The following is a 22,792-nucleotide window of genomic DNA, read 5'->3' on the forward strand; positions in this document are numbered from 1 at the left end:
TTTGGTTTTTTAAAATCATTTTTAATGTGGAGGTTTAGATTCTAATTTAAACTTTATTTTCCATAAATATTCTTCTAGGCACTGATTAAAATCCATTTTTGAAAATTGGATAGGTCGTGTTTTAACTTGCATTTAATTCAATATATTTTCTCATTTTGTTCATAATTTCTCCTTTGACCCGTGGGCTGTATACAACAATGAGACCAAAACAAATGTTGTTTGGAACTCTGAGTAACAAATGGGATAGAAAATAAAGGGAGGATGGTTTGAATTTGTCTGCTTATAGCGACAATGATACTTCTTTAGGAAACTGCATTAAAAACTCAGGATTAAAGTTACTATATTCATTCAATGTAAATTATATATATATACTTATATTTATGTCAGAATTTTCACCAGTTAGTAGTACAGTAAGATAAGGAAGATAAAATCCCTCCTCTCAGAATAACTTTAGTCTAGTGGCGACAAAAGAGCAAACATACGGGGCAGATCTGTACAACAGAAATATTTTTAATTTTTAACTTTGTAGTAATGATATTAATAAAGTAAATGAAAAAATTAAGTTTAATAATAATATATCTTATTTAACCCTATATATCTAAATATCATTTCAACATCCAATTAATGTAAAATTATTAATGGGATGTTTTATTTTGTCACTAAGTCTTCAAATAGTTGAGAAGTATTTAATATTTCCAGTATATCATAATTCAGACTAGTTACATTTCAAGCGCTCAATAGCCACAAGTGGCTGGTAGCTACTTTATTGAACCTCAGTATGCTTGAAATAAACAGAAAGTGCTAATTTAGTTTTTACAGAAATATATCTCCATTGGACAAATTCCAGTGGAGTTCCATGGAACTAGCCCATGAGTTTTCAGCATGTAAGAGATGTGATTTGAACCAAATTTTTTTTTTTAAATCTAAATCTTGTGTTATTTTTATGACCCTCGATATATCTACAGTTTCTGGTTTCCCTGCCTCCTACCTTTTTAGATCATTAACTCCTCACTTTCTAAAATCATTATTTGAACTCATGTAATCAAAACTGATGGGCTTTTGGACTACACAGAGCATTGAAGCAAAAGCTCATCTCACTGATGTGAACACAAGGTAAGGACAGGAATGTAATAATGCTTCTCTTGACATGACTAGGGAATCAAGTTCTTTATATCTCGAAGTATAAAAGTGCATTGCAAAGGTATAATAGTGTGTTCTGGCTGAATCTGTTTTACTGCATAGGCTTTTAAAGAATAATTGGGAAAATTCTATTTGGACAAGCATGATAATAAAGTGGATTATACTTGGTTAAAAACATGAAAATGGGTTTTTTATCCACAAATGGGTAAAAAAGTTTTCTTATTGACTGAGAAGCTCAGAATAGGTGATAGGTTTAAGGGCCTTATACTTCAAGATGTCACTGGTACGATCTAGACTTATTTTTAAGCCACCAGATCTATGTCATATTTTGGGGATATACTTTGTGTCCAAAGAAGTTTTTACATATTATGAATGTCACATCTGCAAAATCTAATTCTAAAAATGAACTGACTCACAGAATAAATTTAAACTCATTAATCCAGTCATCGAAACATATATAGTTGACTCTCGAACAACATGGTTAGAACCATGCAGGTCTGCGTATGCAGATTTTTTTCAATAAATACAGTACTATAAATGTACTTTCTCTTCCTTATAATTTCCTTAAGATTTTATTTTCTCTAACTTATTTTATTATAAGAATACAGCATATAATACATATATAAAACATGTTAATCGATTGTTTCTGTTATTGGTAAGGCTACTGGTCTACAGTAGGCTATTAATAGTTAAGATTTTCAGGAGTCAGAAGTTATATGCAGATTTTGAACCTACATCAGGGGTGGTCAACCTCCCTCTAACTCCCATCGTTGTTCAAGAGTCAAATGTGGACATATTTATTAAGCATGGCAGACTTGGGTGCTGGAATTGCTTACTGAAATCACAAAAGTTCTGATTTCTAATACTGCCTCTGGTGAAATGTCTGATTTTGACATATCTCTTAACTTCTCAGGCAGTCTTTAGTGAATATAGCCTGGAAACTATGAGCCTACAGCTCATATTCCATTGAGCACTTGAGGAACAGAGAAAAATATGTTTCCATTGTAGTCTAGTCAGACGTGTAAGCACAAATATTTGATTATTCAAAAACTCCCATGAGAGGTTTGTTTCTGAGATTTCTGCTTACTAGCTCTCAGATCTTGTCACACTTCTAAGCAATGTGATTGTTGCCAATTTTTAAAAACTTTATTGAAAAATATTTTAAGACAGCTGAATAAATAGCTTCCATATTCTCGGAAGGAGAGACTCAATACAGTGTATATGTATACATATTTTCATATAGTTTTATATATCTAGATTTACATTGTTGTATGTCATATAATAATTTGTCCTATAATAGTCATATAATAAATTTGTCTTGAATTAGCCAGTGTTTTGAGATTTGACTGCTATGTTTTACCTCCAGGTCAGAACAAAAATTTTAGAGAAAAAATGCTCTATGAAAGGTGTCCGCTAGCCCTGCTTCCTTAGATACTAGGTAAAGCAGCTGACTTAGAATATCAGTTGACACATTGCAGTTAGTGTGACTCACTTCCACTCTGCTGTTTCTAAGCCAGTTTAAATTTGATAAGAAAGCCAAGTTGTGCGTTAGAGAGGGTAGGTTTAAAGACTAGCCTTTTACAGCTCATTTGGATAACTAAAGAGCTTTGCTAAACTTTAAGACTGAACTTCAACATATAAAATCCTTCAAAAACTGGTTCAAGATAAGCAGACATGATGAAAACAGAGTCTTAAGAAAAATAGTGATAGGTAATCCATGCAGAAAACAGGCATGACACTACAAATATTAAACAAAGCAGCGCATGATTGGGTTCAGAGAGCTGTTTGAGGCAATGAAATAGTTACCTGTGCTTGGGCAAATGTAGGTGAAATGAGGTGTAGAATTTGCTTTGCAAGAAGGCATACCTAAGAAGAATAATAAAGACGTGAACATTGAAATGGATACGAGTAAGGAAGGCAAATCTTATCAGAGATGCTGATTATAGATACAGGTCATGAAACTGAAATATAGCATTTACAAGTAGCACCAAAGGCAATTTCACAGGGCAGTGTTCATTCAGATACAACCAGAATCATGCAAGTTTTTATTTCTATTGCAAAGATCATCTCTCTGCTAGTACAAAAGTATGGTTGAAAATGACTGGATCTGCTAATGTGAAAGGATTAGCAACTTATCAAAGTGAAGTGCCTGTTCTTTTGGGGAAGGTAGAGAGCCTCTGTGGAGAAATGGTGGTGGTAAGTCTGGGAATCTCTTCAGTGGTGAATGTGGTGACCAAGTATTTAGTTTGTTTGCCATTGAGCTGAACCAGAGGAGAGAAAGTTGCTTAATTAAAGCTATCCTTAATAGTCATGACTCCCAATCAATTATTCCTTCCTACCTGCCTCACTGCCTTAAAAACAAAAACACAACATCTCCTTTGCATTAGTCATTGTTCTTGCATCTGAGGCTTTACCAGTAGGCAAACTAAATAGTATTTTCTCTAACTTATGGAGGTTATATTTAAATCAGGGCAAACAGACACCTAAACAATAGATAAAATGTATATATGTGTAAGTTAGTAATAAATAAATTTTCAAATGAGGTAAAGGAAAGAGGGATAGAAAGCTACTTACAAAACAGTCATCAAGGAAGGAGTCTCTCTCTAGTAAGGTGGCATTTGACACTTGAACGAAGTAGAGTGAGACATGGTATCTGGGGAAAGAGAGCACCAGGCAGAGATAACTTGTATATATGACTTTGTTCATGCTATTATTGTATTATCTATGCCAGGAATGTTCTTTTGTCTTCTCTGCCTACCAGTATCTTATTTTGCAAAGCTAGGATTGAATACTCTTTCTTCTTTGGAATTTTTCTTAATTTCAACCAAGCTGTTACTTGATAGGCTAATACAGCCTTTTATTCATGTGCTATAACATCTTTTTAGGCTTATTTATTTTGAAAAGGAGAGCAAGCAAGCACAAGCAGGGGAGGGGCAGAGAGAGAAAGGAACAGAAAATCTCAAGCAGTCTCCACATTCAGTGTAGCATGGGGACTTGATCTTACGACTCTGAGATCATGACCTAAGCAGATATCCAGAGTCCATGCTTAACTGACTATGCCACCCAGGCACCACTAGAATAGTATCTTTTAAATCACCAAATAATAAAGCATGTGCTAGAGGCTGGGAACATGAAGAATAGGAACTCATGCCCTCACAGAGCCAGTGAAATCATACTCCCCTCAAGGAAGTTATGCTGAGTTAATTTTCTAGGATCCTGTCGTCCTCTTTTAGGAGACTATAAGCAATTCGAAGATAGAGACTAGATTTAATTCATGTTAGTATTGCCATATAATTGTAGCATGCCATGTGTTGCAAAATTGTAAAAATATTGACTGATATTGATAGAGAACAGCATTAATATTCATCCAGTAGTATCAAGAAGTTGCATGTCAGAATATAGTGTTAGCTATGGCTCTACTTGGAAAGTGGTTCTTTCTGTTTAAGGAAATGAAGTTATCTCCTTTATAGTGAAGAACATGAACCAAATGGAGGAAACTTAATGCTGGTACAGACAAGACCTTATATGAAAGACATAGGGCTTAGCATGTAGGTAGCATTTTGAAGAGAACATTGAAGGGATCAAAGCTGCTATGCTAAAGTCAGCTTTGAAAAACTGCAAGAGTGTAGACCAAGAATACAAAAGCAAAGAGCCAAATCCAGTGCAGAGAATCATAGAACAAGCTTTAAAGAAAAATATCAGCAGTAAGATTGCTACTTTTTCCTATGCAGGCTGCATTCAATGCACAACAGCAGGGGGTGATATTAACATACAACACTATGTGAATGGAGCATTCTGAAGTTGTGCAATGTGGCAGTTACTACTACCCTTGTCCCAGCACAACTCCAAAGCCTCAAAATCCAGAAAAGAATATGACTGGTTCTTCTGTCACCCAGACTAAAACTTTTCCCCATTGCATTTGTCAGAACACTTTGTAATTAGTATTAGAATTCTATTTTTTATTCAAATTCATTTTAAAATATGATGTTCTTTTGTATGTGGTTATTGTCAATGTATATAAATAATTTTTCCATTTTTATGAAATTTCACATTAAAGATCCCTTTTCCTGTTGTCATAAATTGCTTCCCTTAGAGAGAGAACACTTCTTTATTATTATGGAAAAAAATAGGGAGCTCAAAAAAGTAAAAAAAAAAAGAGTGGCATGATGCTGTTTCAATAGGAAAGTTTATTTCTGTCCAATGAGCTGCATATTATAGGCATTTAGTACAGATGGTCAAATTATAATTGTTCAACTATGAATTTTTGATTTTACGATAGTACAAAAGTGATTATATATATGTGTGTGTATATATATATATATATATATATATATATATATAGAGAGAGAGAGAGAGAGAGAGAGAGAGAGAGAGAGAGAGAAGGCTTCTATATATATATAGAAGGCTAATTAGGACTTCCAGGGAAAATGGCAGAGGAGAAACCTGGGCTCACCTCCTCCTAATGAATACAACAAAATAACACTCACATCAGTGTAAATAACCTATAAAATGACTCAATGACTGGCAGAATGAACTCCACAATTAAATGTAGATGAGGCCACAGTGAAGAGGGTAAGAAAGGCAGAGACATAGTCAGGAGCTAAATGGACTCCTAGGACTGTTCAGGGAGGGGGAGGGATGCCACTGAGGCAGAAAGGGGAAAGAAACAGATTTTCACACGAGGGCACCCAGAATATGAATTTTCATATTTGGCTTTGAAAACCAGAAGGGCTAATTTCCTGAGTTCTTAAAAGCAGTGGGACTTCAAGCCCAGAAGTAAAAAAGGGGAGGGGGGATGTGCCTGGGTGGCTCAGTGGGTTGAGCATCCAACTTCGGTCCAACTTTGGTTCAGGTCATGAACTTGCAGTTTGTGAGTTTGAGCCCCACATTGGGCTCTGTGGTGACAGCTCAGAGCCAGGAGCCTGCTTTGGAGTCTGTGTCTCCCTCTCCCTTTCTTCCTCCCCCACTTGCACTCTCTTTGTCTCTCAAAAATAAATAAAGATTTTTTTTTTAAATCAGCAGGCTATGCTTTAGGAGAGCCAGGAAGATGATAGGAAACTGAGAATATGTCCTTAAAGAGAAAACACAAAAAAAGGCCCATGGAGATAACAGCATGGAAGCAGCAGTTTGAAAGGTGCCTGCAGCATATGGGAAGGAGAATTATTTACTAATCCCAGAGCCAGTCCCAGTAGGACAGACATCTCCATGGACCTCCTCCAGGAACAAAGGAAATGGCAGATGCCATTTCCTACCCCACTCCCCAGAGTAAATACATGACCACCTGAGGGACTGAGTACCTAACTTGTTAGCACTGCCGCCCGACTGCATCACCCCTGCACTGTGCTTCCGGGGGTCCACCCTCTCCAATACAGTCTTGTCTTGGCCAGATCCCAAACAGGGTGGTGCCACAGGCCTGGCAGTGTGCAAGCATCCCCTACAGTGGCCAGCACCACTCCCAAGTAACTACTGCACTAGGAAGAGGGAAAGATAATCCCACTCACACTAGTAAGACAGCAGCCCCAGCAGTGGGCAGGAGGCAGAAAACTGGATTCACTGCCCACGAAAGAAAGCTTATTAGGAACAACACAGGGAAAGCACTCTTAAGTTTGGTGCTATTGCATCTCTGGCAAACACCTGTCTGACTCAACTCAAGCCCAAGGCAGCCTCAGACTGGCCTACAAACACCACAGGGACCAAGCACTGTGCCCACAAAGGCAAGGGAGCAATTGCCGACAACTGTCTGAAGGAAAACGTGGGTGAGCCACAATAGCAGGCACATGCAACACACATAGGAGATACCCCAGAAATTCCAGGTTCTGGTGAATAGGGGACAATACACAGCAGGACATGACAGGACCTTTTCTTGATAAGGCCATTATTTTCCAGTGCAGGAGATGTAGCTGTCTTTCCTAAGATCCTAACACACAGAAACAGACACAGAGATTTAGAAAAAATAAGGAGACAGAAGAATAGGTTCTAAATGAAAAAAACAAAAACAAAACAATGAAAAAACAACAACAAAAAAAAAACAAACAGAAAAAAACAGGACAAAATCACAGCAAGAGACCTAAGCCAAATTGATATAAGTAAAATGCCTAATAGGTAATTTAGAGTAATGTTCAACAAGTTACTCACTGGACTTGGGAAGAGTGGAGGACATCAGTGAGACCATTAACAGTGAGATAAAAAATAACCAATCAGACATGAAGAACACAATAAATGAAATTAAAAATACACTAGATGGAATAAAGAGTAGACCATGTGAAATAGAAGAACATATCAGTGAATTAGAGCACAGAGTAATGGAAAGTAATCAAGCTAAGCTGTAGAGAGAAAAAAATGCAAAATGAGAAGAGACTTAGGCAACTCAGTGATACTCTCAAGCATAATAACATTCACATTATAGAAATCTCAGAAGAAAAGAAAAAAAGGACAGAAAATTTATTTCAAGAATTAATAGCTGAAAACTTCCCTAATCTGAGGAAAGAAACAGAAATCCAGATCCAGGAAGTACAACAAAATCAATTCGAAGATATCTACACCAAAAGGCATAATCGTTAAGATGGGAAAATATACTGTTAAAGAGGTAATTTTAAGAGAGATAAGAGGAAAGAAAGTAGTTCCATACATGAGAAGACCAATAAGCCTGTCAGCAGATTTTTCAGCAGAAATTTTGTAGGCCAGAAGGAAGTGGCATGATATATTCAAGGTGCTAAATGGGAAAAATCTGCCGCCAAGAATACTCTATCCAGCAAGGCTATCATTCCAAATAGAAGGAGACATAAAGAGTTTCCCAGACATACAAAAGTTACAAGAATTCATGACCACTAAGCCAGTCCACTACGAAATGCTTCAGAGGACTCTTTGAGTAGAAAGAAAAGACCATAAGCAAGAGTATGGTAAGTAGGAAACATAAAAACAGTAAAATAAATGTATCTATAAAAATCAGTCAAAGGACTCACCAAATAAAAAGTATGACACCATACACCTAAAATATGGGAGGAGGAGTAAAGAATGAGTTCAAATTTAAGCAACCATCAACTTAATATTGACTGCTATATATTGATGTTATATACAAACTGAATGGTAACCAGCAATAAAAAATGAGTAATAGACATGCAAAAATTAAAGAGAAAGGAATCCAAGTATATCACTAAAGAAAGCCAGCAAACCAAGAGATAACAAGAGATGAAAAGAATGAAATACTATAAAAACAATCATAAAACAAGTAACAAAATGGCAATAAATACATACCTATCAATAGTTTCTTTGAATGTAAATGTACAAAATACTCCAATCAAAATATATAGGGTGATGGAATGGATTAACAAAAAGACCCATCTATATCTACAAGAGATTCATTTCAGAGCTAAAGATATAGGCATGATTGAAAGTGAGGAGATGGAGAAATATTTATCAAGCAAATAGATGTGAAAAAAAAGCTGAGGTAGCAATATTTATATCAGACAAAATAGACTTTAAGCAGACTGTGACAAGAGACAAAAAAGGATGCTATATAATCATTAAGAGGACAATCCAGCAAGAAGTTATAATAATTATAAAAATTTGTGCACCCAATGTGTGGCACCCAAATACTTAAAGCAGTTAAAATAAACATAAGCGAAATAATTGATAATAAAATAGTACTAGGCCACTTTAACACTCCATTTATTTATTTATTTATTTAAAAATTTTTAATATTTATTTTTGAGAGACAGAGCGTCAGTGGGGGAGGAGGAGAGAGAGAGGGAGACACAGAATCTGAAGCAGGCCCCAGGCTCCTAGCTGTCACCACAGAGCCTGATATGGGGCTCAAACTCACGAACTGTGAGATCATGAACTGAGTTGAAGTGGGACGCTTAACCAACTGAGCCACCCAGGCACCCCTTAAGACTTTATTTAGTCAATGGACAGATCATCCACATACCAAATCAACAAGGAAACAGTTACATTCAGAACACTCCATCTTAAAAAATAGCATTTTAAAAAAAGTATATTCTTTTCAAATGTACATAAAGCATTCTCCAGAATAGATTACATATTAGGTCACAAAGTAACTCTCAACAAATTTAACAAGATAGAAGTCATTCCATGCAACTTTTCTGACAACAAAGCTATGAAACCAGACATCAACCACAAGAAAAAATCTGAAAAGACCACAAATACATGGAGGTTAAATAACATGCTACTAAAAAATGAATGGGTCAATGAAAACTCAAAGGGGAAATAAAAAAAATATATATGGAGACAAATAAAAATGAAAACACAACATTCCAAAATCTTTAAGATGTGACAAAACTTATTCTAAGAGGAAAGTTTGTAGCAATACAGACCTACTTCAAGATATTAAAAAAAATCAAATACCCCATCCTTACACCGAAAGGAGCTAGAAAAAGAAGAACAAGCAAAACCTAAAACCAGTAGAAGGAAATAATAAGAAAAATTAAAGCAAAAATAAATGAAATATAAACTAAAAACAAAATAAAAATAGAACAGATCAATGAAACTAGGTGCTAGTTCTTTAAAAAGATCAACAAAATTGATAGATAAGCCTTTAGCCAGACCCATCAAAAAGAAGAGAGGACTCAAATAAAATCGCAAATGAAAGAGGAGAAATAACCAACACCACAGAAATATAAAGGATTATATAATATTCTGAAAGATTATACAGAAATTGGACAACCTAGAGGAAATTGATAAATTCCTACAAACATAATGTTCCCAAACTGAAGAAAAAATAGAAAATTTGAACACACTTATTACCAGCAATGATATTGAATCAGTAATTAAACTTTCAACAAACAGAAGTCTAGGACCAGATGGCTTAACAGGTGAATTCTACCAAATATTTAAGAAAGAGTTAATACTTATTTAAACTTTTCTAAAAAATAGAAGGGAAGAAAAACTTTGAAATGCATTCTATGAGGCCAGCATTACCCTGATAGCGAAACCCAATTAAGACACTATAAAAAAATTGCAGGCCAGTATCTCTGATGAACATAGATATAAAAATCTTTAGCAAAATATTACCAAACCAAATCCAACAATATATTAAAAAATCATTCACCACAATCAAGTGAGATTTATTCCCAGGATGCAAGGATGGTTCAATATTCACAAATCAGTCAATGTGATACATCACATCAACAAGAGAAATTTTAAAAAAACATATATATGATTATTTCAATAGATGCAGAAAAAGCATTAGACAAAGTATAACATCCTTTCAAGATAAAACCCTCAACAAAGTAGGTTTTGAGGGAACATACCTCAATATAATAAACATCCTCTATGAAGAACCCACTGCTAACATCATACTCAATGGGGAAAAACTGAATTTCGTCTTAACATCATGAATAAGACAAGGATGTCCACTCTCACTACTTTTATTCAATATGTTACTCAAAGTCCTAGCCACAGCAATCAGACAACAAAAAGTAGTCAAAGACCTCCAGACTGGTAAGGAAGGAGTAATAGTTTCACTGTGTGGAGATGACATGATACTATATATGGAAAACTGTAAATACTCCACCAAAAAACTGCTATAACTGATACATGAATCCTATAAGGTCTCAGGATACAAAATTATTGTACAGAAATCCATTGCATTTCTATACACTAATAATGAAGCAACAGAAAGAGAAATTAAGAAAGCAATCCCATTTACAGTTGCACCAAAAATAATAAAATATCTAGGAATAAAGCTAACCAAGGAATTAAAAGATCTGTACTCTGAAAACTATAAAATATTGATGAAAGGAATTGAAGAAGACACAAATGGAATATATTTCATGCTCAAGTATTGGAAGAATAAATGTTGCTAAGATGTCTATATTACCTAAAGCAATCTTCTTGTCTAATGCAATCTCTATCAAAATCCAAAAAGCTTTTTTTCACAAACTAGAATAATCCTAAAGTTTTTATGGAACCCCATAAGACCCCAAATAGTCAAACCAATCTTGAAAAAGAAAAAGCTGAAGGCATCACAATTGTGCACTTCAAATTATATTACAAAGCTACAGTGATCAAAACAGTGTAATACTGGCACAAAATAGACACCTAGATCAATGGAACACGATACAATGTCCAGAAACAAACCTGTGATTATATGGTCAATTTATCCTGGACAAGAGGCAAAATACACAACGGGAAAAAGACAGTGTCTTCTATTAATGGTGTTGGGAAAACTGGACAGCTGTGTGCAAAAGAATGAAACTGTACCAATTTTTTACACCACATACAAAAATACATTCAAGGTTGATTAAAGACCTAAATGTGAGACCTGAAACCATAAAAATACTAGAAAAAAGCACAGGCAGGAATTTTCCTGAGATCAACAATAGCAACATTTTCTAGCTATGTCACATGAGGTAAGGGCAATCAAAGCAAAAATGAATTATTTGGACTTGTCAAAACAAAAAGCTTCTGCATATTGAAGGAAGCAATCAATAAAACTAAAAGACAACCTACAGAATGGGAGAAGATATTTGCAAATGATACATCCAATAAAAGATTAGTATTCAAAATATATGAAGAACCTATACAACTCAACACCCAAAAGAGAATCCAATTAAAAAATGGGCAGAAGACATTAATAGACATTTCTCCAGAGACATCCAGATGGCCAACAGGCACATGAAGAGATGTTCAACATCACTCATCATCAGGGAAATGCAAATCAAATCTACAATGAGATATCACCTCACACCTGTCAGTATGGCTAAAATAAAAACACAAGAAATAACAAGTGTTGGTGAGGCTGTGGAGAAAAAGGAATACTTGTGCACTGTTGGTGGGAAAGCAAACTGGTACAGGCACTGTGAAAGACTGTATAGAGTTTCTTCCTATATTAAAAAAAAAGAAGTACCCTACAATCCAGTAATCACAATACTGAGTATTTACCTAAAAAATACAAAGACAATAACTCAATGTGTACATGCACCCCTGTGTTTATTGCAGCTTTACAACAGACATATAACAGAAGCAGCCCAAGTATCTATCAATAGTTGAATGGATACAAAAGATGTGGTATGTATGTATGTGTGTGTGTATATATAAATACCCACAATGGAATATTATGTGCAGTATGGATACAGCTAGAAATTATAATGCTAAGTGAAAAAAGAGAAAAACACTCATGATTTCACTCTTATGTGTACTTTAAGAAACAAAATAAATGAAGGAAAAACAGACAGACAAACCAAGAAGCAGACTTAGTTTACAGAGAACAACCTGATGGTTACCTGAGGGGAGGTAGGTGGGGCGATGGGTGGAACAGGTGATGGGGATTAAAGAGTGCACTAACCATAATGAGCACTGAGTAATGTATAAAATTGAGTTACTATATATTGTACACCTGAAACTAATATAAACATTGTATGTTAACTACACTGGTATAAAAACAGAAAACTCAAAAGTGATACACATTCAGTAAAAATTGTCCTCAAAATTGAATTTTGATATTTTCCTGAGCTATCGATATGCAGTATTATACTCCTGTGATGGTGTCAGCAATGGCAAGCTAGTTCCCCATCAGCCATGTGATCAGAAGAGTAATCAACTGATACATTGGCAACCATTCTGTAAACATAGAGCCATTTTGATTTTCATTTTCTGTACATATTCAATTAATTACAGGAGATATTCGACAGTTTATTATAAAATAGGCTTTATGTTAAATGACTTTACCCAAGTGTAGGCTAATTTAAGCATTCTGAGCACATTTAAGGTAGGCTACGCCCATTAATTTCATTTTTGACTTATGTTTTCAACTTAGAATAATCTGTATTTGAAATCCATTGAGTTTTATAATAATTATGGCCAACCAGTGGTCCCTGAAAATCAGCCTGTGTGCTTTGATATGCTCTAGGCTTCATTCTGTCAGAGCCTGATTGCTTCTATCTCCAGTCCAGCTAAATGTAGCCATTTTCTCTTGCCACACTGAAGTCACATAAGGTTGAACTTGGTTCTTGCCTTCATAGGAAATGTCCTTAAATGAAGTAGAGTTTTAGAGCAGTATCTCAGGAGGGTAAATTGCCTTGTTGCTGTTCATGTATCTTTGTCTTCATGACCCACCTTCCCAGGCTAGATTCTGTCCCCTTAATTGTTGAGTTGCTGAATCTTGCTGTCTTTTTACCTAGGCCTTTGAGATCAATTGTTCCTGCTAGTTCTGCCAGGCTACCTTGAGCATCAGTACTTGTGGTGTCATAAGTATCTACTCTCATATACCAATTTCCATTCTTCTCTGGTAGTTGGTCCTCAGCTCATCGACTACCACCAACCTCCATACTCAAGGACAGCCTTTCCCATCTTTCAGGTCCCCTTTCTTAACACTGGCTCTCCTGTTACCACTTCTGACTGCTGAGTACTTCAGCTGTTGTCTGTGGCCTGGCACAAAAAGACAAGTGGAATATCAAATTGTCAGATACCTTGATGCTGTCTGGATTACCTCAAAGGTGATTCTGAATGAGGCTGCTATATAGGTTAAAAAAAAAAAAAAGCTTTGGATCTTGGAGAAAATGATTGACCAGTAAAGTTATAGAATTTTTGAATTGTCTGATAATCTAATCACATCCCCTCTATAATCATAGATGAAAAGGTAGGTTTATGATGCAATTTTAGAAAGGAATATAATTTTTATTATGATATGAAGAAACTGTGAAATGTTCACTGTAAAAAAATGATTATGTTGAAGTTGTGATTTTGTGTATATATGTATGAAAACTAGACATGTTTGTCTATGTCAAGAGCCCATCAAGATTGTCACAGCCAAACACTGTTCTATTGTTTCCATATTATTTAATCTGTATAACCAACCTTGTTGATAGACAGGATTATGAGCCCAGTTGCAGAAATGAAGAAACTACGGCAAAGGGAATATGCTCACATCCGCAGAAATGCCAAGCAGCAGAGAGATTTGAACTCAGGCTGTGTAGCTGACTACATGGTCTTAACTACTCATTGTCATTCTCATGCTAGTAAATACAGGAAAGGCCCAGAAAGGATATGCTCCAAAGCACTAAGAGTGTTCATTACTGGAAAGTGGATTGAGAAGTAGGAAAGATAGGAAAGGTACTGCACTTTTTACTATACATAATTTTGTATTATTTTCATTGATAATTAAAGAAAGAGAAGTCTTTAAATTAGGAAGGTCCTTCCCTTATCTTTTTTTAAATTAAAATCTTTGATTTATTTACATATATATACTTAACATATAGTTATGCTACAGCACAATTCTCAAGTTATTTTACTTGAAATATTTGTTTTGTTTCTAATTTTCTTTCTAATTGTGAAATTGACATATTCAGCTTCTGAATAACCTCACTTTTTGAACATGGTACATCTATACCATTAATTCAAATGGCAGACAAATTTTATCTATATCTATATATATCTCCATAACTATATATAGATAGATATTAATATACATATGGCCACATATGGACTCTTAAAAATTATCTGATGAATGAACATTGAAGATGAATGATTCCATGCAGAAAAAATGGAAGTGCACACACTGCTTATATATAGCACAAGTATCACAAATTAATACAGTTTATACAAGGGAAGAAAATATTTTGTATCCAAAAAACAGAAAATCTTTACCTTCAGTGAGATGCTCAAGGATTTAACTTATTGACAAAGTGTGCAATTAAAAAAAAAAAACACAGAATGCAATTAAAGAATATATATAGTGTTTAAAAATACCTTGTTGAAAATTATACTTAAAATGTGATGTGTAATTAAGGAAATAATATCTTAACTGTCTGGAAACAAAAGCATGCATTATAACATGCAAACATCATTTTATGAGTCCACAGTTTCAGGAATGCATCATGTATAAAAGGAGGCAGGCAGGTGAATTACCTTGGTGAATCCTTTAAAATAGGCAAAGAGCTGGCTACTTTCCACATAAGTTATTATATTCTTTTGGTTGCAAATAATGGAAACTATATGTGCTTAAGTGAAAAGAAGAATTTATTGTTAGAATAGCAGGTGACAATCTCCACTCTTTAAGCCATGGAAGAAGGCTTTGGAGCAAGGTTTCTCAAAGTGTGGTCCACAGCTTGGTGTCAGTCAGTTAGTTACTGGATATTGTCTGGATCTTCCACCAGCTTTTGAAGACATGGAAGCTTATCCTTGTTAATATCATCCAGTCCTGTACCACAGCACCCTGCCATGAGGGAAGCCTAAAAGGGCGCCTACTAAGGAGAAGCATAGGGAGATTTGCCTTCTTCAAGAGTTGCCATTAAACCTCTCTGAAGTGGTAGTGAGGGTTTAAATTGAGTATTGTACATCAAGGGCTTGGCTCCGCCCTAGCTTGTTGAGAGTGGTCCACTCATATTATCATTACCCCAAGCAAGAATAACCAGCCAGAACCCAGGATTGGGATTTGGGGTAGAGTTATGGGGCCCGGCTTCCTTTAAAGAGATTCATTGTAAAGGCCCAGCATCTGCAGATGCATGCTGAGGGCCGTCTACTTGCATCTGTCTTTATTATTACTGACCATGATTTGGCTTTGGTAGAGTGGATCCTGGATATCTGATAATCATGAACCTACAGAAAAGTCACAAGTGCATTGCAAAGACTTTCTCTCTGATGTTATTTGAGGATCACAGCAAACCTGGTGCCTTCGATATTTTGGTGTGTCTTTTCTACAAACAATACATTATCCTATGTAACCACAATATAACCTTCCAAAACAGGAAATTACCATTGGTATATTGCTGTCAATTAAGCCTCAGAAGTCATTAAGATTTTGTTGCCAAATAATATCCCTCAGAGCAGAATAAACAGAAATAAAATATTTTCTCTAGTTTTTTTTTTTTTTTCAATCCTTAATAGCCCCTCAGTCTTTTCTTGGCTTTTATGATTTTGACACCTTTGCAGATAACTGACCAATTATTTTGCATTATGTTCTTCTACTTGGAATTGACTCACATTCCTTAAGAAGCACATGAAATAGAGGGTTTTTCTCACTGTATCTTTTATAGTGGCAAACTATCTCAATTTACCTAGTTATTGATGATGTTAACTTTGATTACTTGATTAATATGGTATATTCCAGGCTTCTTCACTGTTAAGTTACATTTTCTCCTTGGAATTAATCAGCATTTTGTGAGGAGATGCTTTGAAATTATATAAATATACCATTTCTCACTAAACTTTATGGCTTTCCACTTATTTATAACATCATACACTTATGTATTCTTATTCAATGAGCCATAATTAATTTTAATAATTAACTACTTTAATATTTTAATTTCAAATTGTTCCCCATTTGGTTTGTGGAAGACACCTGGGACTAGCCCCTATATCCTTTTGATATACCCCTATCATTTTTGGAGCACAACCTTATAGCCCAAGATGTTCTGGGTTTGCATTTTTTCCCTTCTGCCATAGTCATGTTCCTTTCCATGAAGTAGACACTACATGAACTCATTCCTTCTGAGGTGGGAAACATGGATTTTTCCTGAAAAAAAATTGTGGAATCAACTGCTGGGTGGAATTGAAAACTGAGATGATATAATACAAGTATAGTTTTTCAAAGACAAATTTAAACAAGACTGCCTACAATGCAATTTAGATTAATTCTAAAGTCCTTCTCAGAAACCCTTTTTGGATAAGTTGTTTTATTTTTCTTCTCCTTTATCATCACCAGGACTTTTGGTGTCTGAGTGCTCTTGATCTGTAGTAGCTATCATTTTAAATCTCAGGACCTCAGGGGAAACTGTTGGTCTAAAAGCCATAGACTAATACACCACTGAAGTAAGGACCCACAAAAGGGAGAAGATGGAGCAAAGATCCATTTAGTCATTGTCCTATTCTTTGATCCAAACAAAAGAAACCAGTGTTCTATTGATGTCTTTAAATGTGACTATAGGCAAAATTGAAGGCAACTAAAGGAAAGGTTTAAAAGTAGTATTTATTTTCCTTTCTTGTGACTTGCTGCAAAATCAATACATGGCATTGAGTAGAAATTCCAATTTAAAAAAGAATCTCATCCTGAATTACGAATAGAGAAATAGTTATTGACTGGCTTTCTAAAAATAGTGCGATCAAATATAAAAAAAAAAGTCTCTTGGTTGTTAGCCCAGCTGATTCTGATGCATAATAAATTTTCTAGGAAGAAGTATTATTTTACAAGCTATCCTACAATTAGATATACTTTACATAGAAAATTCTGCAATCTTTCTGAGTAATAGATAACATGTAAAGGGTTCTATAGCTAAATTATATAATCATATCTCATATTCTCTGAGAAATCTGGTGACGTAAGTATTATTCAGCTCATATTCTGTTTAAATAAAGGTAAACCTACATGCTATGACACCAAACATGATTCAAAATAAATAAATGAACAGATGTGGAGGTAGAATCGCAAAGGATATAAGAGATTTGTCCATGATCACTAAGCTACTGCTGGTAAAGCAGCATCTTCTAATTCCAAGTTTTTACTACTCCTATACTTGCCTCTACACACTGCTTTCCATCTTTTACCTTTACCCAGTGCATACTTTTTTAAGACTGTTTTTTAGTATCATTATTAAGTTTACAACAAAACTGAGAAGAAGGTACAGAGATTTCCCATATGCTCTTGGCTGCCACCCATTCATAGTCTCCCTGTTGTCAGCATCACTCACAAGAATAGTGCTTATTTTTTAAAATAACAAGGATAAACCTACATTGAAAAAAAAAGTCATTCACAGTCCATAGTTTACCCGAGGATTCATTATTGGTGTTGTACATTTAATAGGTTTGGCTACCAATGATATTTAAATTTTCTCCATAGATTTGTTTTTTTCAAGAATGTCAGACAGTTGGAATCAAAGTAATGTTGACCCTTGAATAATGTGGGGTTAGGGTCACTGACCTCCCATGCAGTTGAAAATCCATGTGTAACTTTTAAACCCCAAATCTTTACTAACTGAATACTGTTGACTGGAAGCCTTACTAAAAACATACCATAGTTTAACACATATTCTATATGTTATTTTCTTATATATTACATTTTACAATAAGCCAAAGAAAATATTCTGAAAATCTTAAAGAAAATGCATTAACAGTATTGTATCTATTTTAAAAAATCCACATGTGAGTGGACCCACACAGTAAAACCTGTGTTGTTCAAAGTCCACTATAAATAGCCTTCTCAGAATATCTTCTTTCACTTTGCAGTGTGCATTTAAGGTTATTATATGTATTTCCATGGCTTATTAGATCACTTTTTTTTTGGTCATATTGCATTGTGTGGATGTATCACACCCAGTTTAGTAGGGTTCAGTTGACTGGATTTGACAATTCAGCTAAAAGTTATCAGCAACGTGATCTTAAAGCATTAAGAGGATTTTTTTTTTTAATGAAAGTTTGTGATCTTTTCTCAAAACAGGTAGATTCAGTAGGTTCATGATTATACAGAACATCTCACAGGATTTGTAGTCATAAGAAGTGAAACATTTTGCCCTGTGAGCTTACTTATGATTTCTACCAGAAATCACTGTGGCAGACAAGATTCTATAGACAAAGAAAACAAGCTGAGATTTGGCTAATCAAGAAAGTAGATGTTGATAATTTGTTTTTGCCTCTAATATGTCAAGCACCCTTCCATCTGTTATAAGAAAGCACTTTAACAGTGTAGAGTCAAGACTCAATGGGGAACTTAAAAACCACGTTTTGTTTTGGAAATTTTAACTAATTGAACAAATAATATAAAACATTCCTATCAACCAGTGAGTTAAAATGTCACATACAAGCCCCTTTGATCACATTAGGCCTAGCACAGGAGGGGAACAAGACTTCTTTTAATTAAGTGATACCTTCATAGCATTCCCAAATACTCAGAAAGCTGAAAGATACATTTTTGGCATTCACTATTTCTCCAAATTGTCTTTTCTATAGAAGCAAGAAAAATGAAAGACATGTTTTCTTATCTACCACATGCTGCTCAGAGCACCACAGTTTGTGAATTTTTAAGCAAAAATGGAAATTGTTTTTATTTCTCTGATTCTTATTTGCAAGTTTTATGCCCCAAACCTGTGTGCCTTCTGATCAAAAGTGACAGCTGGAAGTAGCAACTCGTTTAAGAGTGACATGTTGTGTTACACTCAGCACATCTCTGGTTTAGGAAATTAAAGGACAAAAAAATATGCAAACAGAGGAGGGAAGATTGCCACTTATCTTGATTTTTTTCTCTATATCGAAGTTTAAATGAAGGTAACCTACATGTTATGACACCAAACATGATTCAAAATAAATAAATGAACAGGGTTGGGAGCCCCTGTATACATTCCTTTGGCCCTTTCCTGAATATTCTATCCAATTTTTCCAAATTCTCCCCCACCAAAAATAAAGAAAAAGACGACACACAAAAGATGAGATAAATAGAAAATATTCTCAAAGCGTTATCTAATTTGTATTTTCATCTGTAAAAACCAAATTGCCTTTGAACTTAATTTCTTTATACAAAACTAGAGGCATCATTTAAGTAATTTGAAATTACAGCAAATACTGCTGACCAGTTCAGTTTACAGACTAGTTTGATTACGTTTGACTTCTCAGTGTATATTGAAATACACCAAACACTTGTTTTTATGAGAAATAAAGGGGATTCATCATTCCCTATTTTTTTTTTGTATTTTGAATTTTTTTAGGGGGATATTATGTTTCTTTATAAATAAATGCATGCAGAAAAAGAAATCTTTTATTTTTTTATTTTTTATATATATGCGTATATATATATTTTTAATGTTTATTTATTTTGTGAGAGAGAGAGACAGACAGACAGAGCATGAGCAGGGGAAGGGCAGAGAGAGAGGGAGACACAGAATCTGAAGAAGACTCCAGGCTCCGAGCTGTCAGCACAGAGCCCGACGTGGGGCTCGAACTCACAAACCATGAGATCACAACCTGAGCTGAAGTCAGATGTTTATCCGACTGAGCCACCAAGGGGCCCCAAGAAATCTTTTAGTTTTATCTTAGAACATTAGAATAATACAATTTTGTCTTGTTCATTTAAAGAGTTTTAACAGGATATCTTACATTGGGTTCTCCTGAAATAAGTCTCTGAGTCATATATTTGAATACAACTGGTGTTTGGCAGGGAGGTAATCCCAGAAAGCCAAACTGATAGATGAAGAGAGTAAAACACAGAAGGGAGAGTGAATAAAAAGGTGTGTAAATGTGTTGGCCTTCACCATGCAACCAGTACTCTTTCACAGTTGCTTCTAAGAGGTCTTACATATCTCAAAACTGTCTACCCAGATGATGAAGGGTACATGCAGTTAACCATCAGCTGTGTATCACTTGGTTGGCACTGGAAGTGTTAATTACCCCTGGATTTCCTGGGTACATATGCTTGAGTGATAATCAAGATGCTGTAGAGTTTTATACACAAGGGTGTCAAAGAAAGTATCAATCACAGTGTAAAACAAGAAGTATCCAGTATGTTCTGAGGAAAGGATCTGCTTATTGGTCTATGCAATATATCCATTATTGATGTTTGTCAGAGGCTCCACCTGGCGTTTGATACATTATAGAAAAGGCTAGTATCATCATATCTGTTGGGCTACATGGCCTGAGTGACAGAGAAACTTTCGCCATATTCTGGACTTGGAATTATAAAGTAGCTTCTTCCTCTGAACCCCGCTTTCGCCTAGAACTTTTCCAAGTTACCCATTACTAGAGGATTCTGAAAACTATGACTTGTAGGCCAATTCCAGTATGCTTTTTTTTTTCAAATCAAATTTTATTAGAACATAACCACATGTACTTGTTAATGTGTTGTCTATGGCTACTTTTTTTTCCACAATAGCAAAGTTGCATAGTTCCAACAAAACCATTTTGTCTGCAAAGCCTAAAATATATACTATTTTACTCTTTATAGAAAATGTTGGATAACTTCTAGAATAATAAACTGAATATAAGAAGAATTTTCCTAAGTGTAGAATGTAGTGTTTTAAAACTGGGAAGTAAAATCAAGTAAAGTGTCTCAGTATGAATGGTATGTGATAGAAGGTATAACATTTGTCTTTTATCTTAAAGGGAGATATCCTGCTATGCCAAAGACCCCAAATCCTTTGCCAATGTCAAAGATGCCATATTAGGGTTTATATTCCTATTTTTATTAAATCATTTACCTGACTTAAGCATAATCTTAAATGCAGATATGAGTTCAGAGTCTCCTTAAAAGATACCAGAGAGGCTACCTGGATCTCAGAGTTCAGTGAGTTGATAGATGACTGACTTGATCTTTACACTCCTTTATTTAGTGTTCCTATATTAGTTAACAAAAAAAGATAACTTATAATACATGACAACCACCTCTGTCATACTGTTTAAGGACTATAGCCACCTTCATCCTTATGCATTACTTCACAATCCACCATGGGTGAGAATCTTGGTAATTGTAATGCTATTGTATGCTAGGGGTATCTCACCATCCTACTTATCAAGAACCATGTCCACACTGCTGTGTGACCTGTGAGTGACCTGATTCTATAATCACATGTTAAAGGTCTGATTACTAAGACCACATAGGGCATAAAACTACATTAGTCTAAGCTTGGATTCCCTGAAAGCAGAGCTGGAGACAAAGATGTGTATGCACATCATTAACTTCAAAGTATCATCCCAAGGCCAAGTGATCAACCAGGATCCTGAAGCAGAGAATGGGGTAAAACAAATACAAAAGGCCCATTATTAAACTGGCCACTGTTACAAAGAAATGGCATTTAGTTACACAGTCCCATGGGACCTTTTAAGGAACTTTTCTAAGTATGACTGGGTCATTACATTTTTAGAATGTATTAGTCATAAGTGAGTACTGAGCCTTTTCACTGGCATTTTATAACATAACCACAGTCTCAGAGCATAAAATGCAAAGTTCATGGCATGTGTCCAAAGCAAGGGGACATTAGGTTGCATGCACCAGTGTGAATCCAGTAAAATAAACCTTGGCTTGAGGAAGAAAGGAAACAGATGTACCGAATGGGAGATGTCCAACACAGTATCAATTTTGAATTTTCCTGTTTTATTTTGATAAAATTGGCTGCAACCAATACAACAGCAACACATCACATATATTTAAAGTTCTAACCATTCACCTTCTGGTATGGAAAAGTAATAAACATTAATGCTAGTACAAATAAATTCGAGAAAACATTCAAAACATGAGGACAACGAGTGGATTTCAAAGGAGAGTCAAGATTATAGGAAGCAATGGAATGTTTCATATTTTGTAACTGGGCAGAGGAACCGAATACACATTTTTCTAAAGACAGCAAATAGTCAACAGGTACAGAGAGGGGCTCAACATCACTAATTGTGAGGAAAATGCAAATTGAAAGCAAAATGAGATACCACCTCACATTTGTTAGAATGCCTGTCATCAAAAAGACAAACAATAAATGTTGTCAAGAATGTGGAAAAAAAGGAAATCTAGTAGTCTGTTTTTAAGAATGTAAATTAGTGTAGCTATTGAAATAAAGTATGGAGGTTTCTCAGAAAATTAAAAATCAAAGTACCATATAATCTGGCAATTCCACTTTTAGGTATATTGCCAATGAAATGTAAACAAGATCTCAAAGAGATCTCTACAGTACCAGGTATATTGTAGCATTATTCAGAATGTATATTGACCACATTCTGACAATTA

The 22,792-nt window shown here is 35.0% G+C and overlaps 1 long non-coding RNA gene across 1 annotated transcript in view; it reads right to left on the reverse strand.

The window, feature by feature from the left end:
- LOC121028759 (uncharacterized) overlaps positions 1–22,792 on the reverse strand; it is a 107,581-nt gene that overhangs the window by 46,281 nt on the left and 38,508 nt on the right. Inside the window, exon 2 of the long non-coding RNA XR_005789423.1 lies at positions 3,715–3,793. This is a non-coding gene — a long non-coding RNA (uncharacterized LOC121028759). The remainder of the gene's footprint in view (positions 1–3,714; positions 3,794–22,792) is intronic.

This window comes from Herpailurus yagouaroundi, unplaced genomic scaffold (assembly GCF_014898765.1).
Source record: "Herpailurus yagouaroundi ecotype Mexico unplaced genomic scaffold, PumYag 100, whole genome shotgun sequence".
Classification (NCBI taxonomy): Eukaryota; Metazoa; Chordata; class Mammalia; order Carnivora; family Felidae; genus Herpailurus; species Herpailurus yagouaroundi.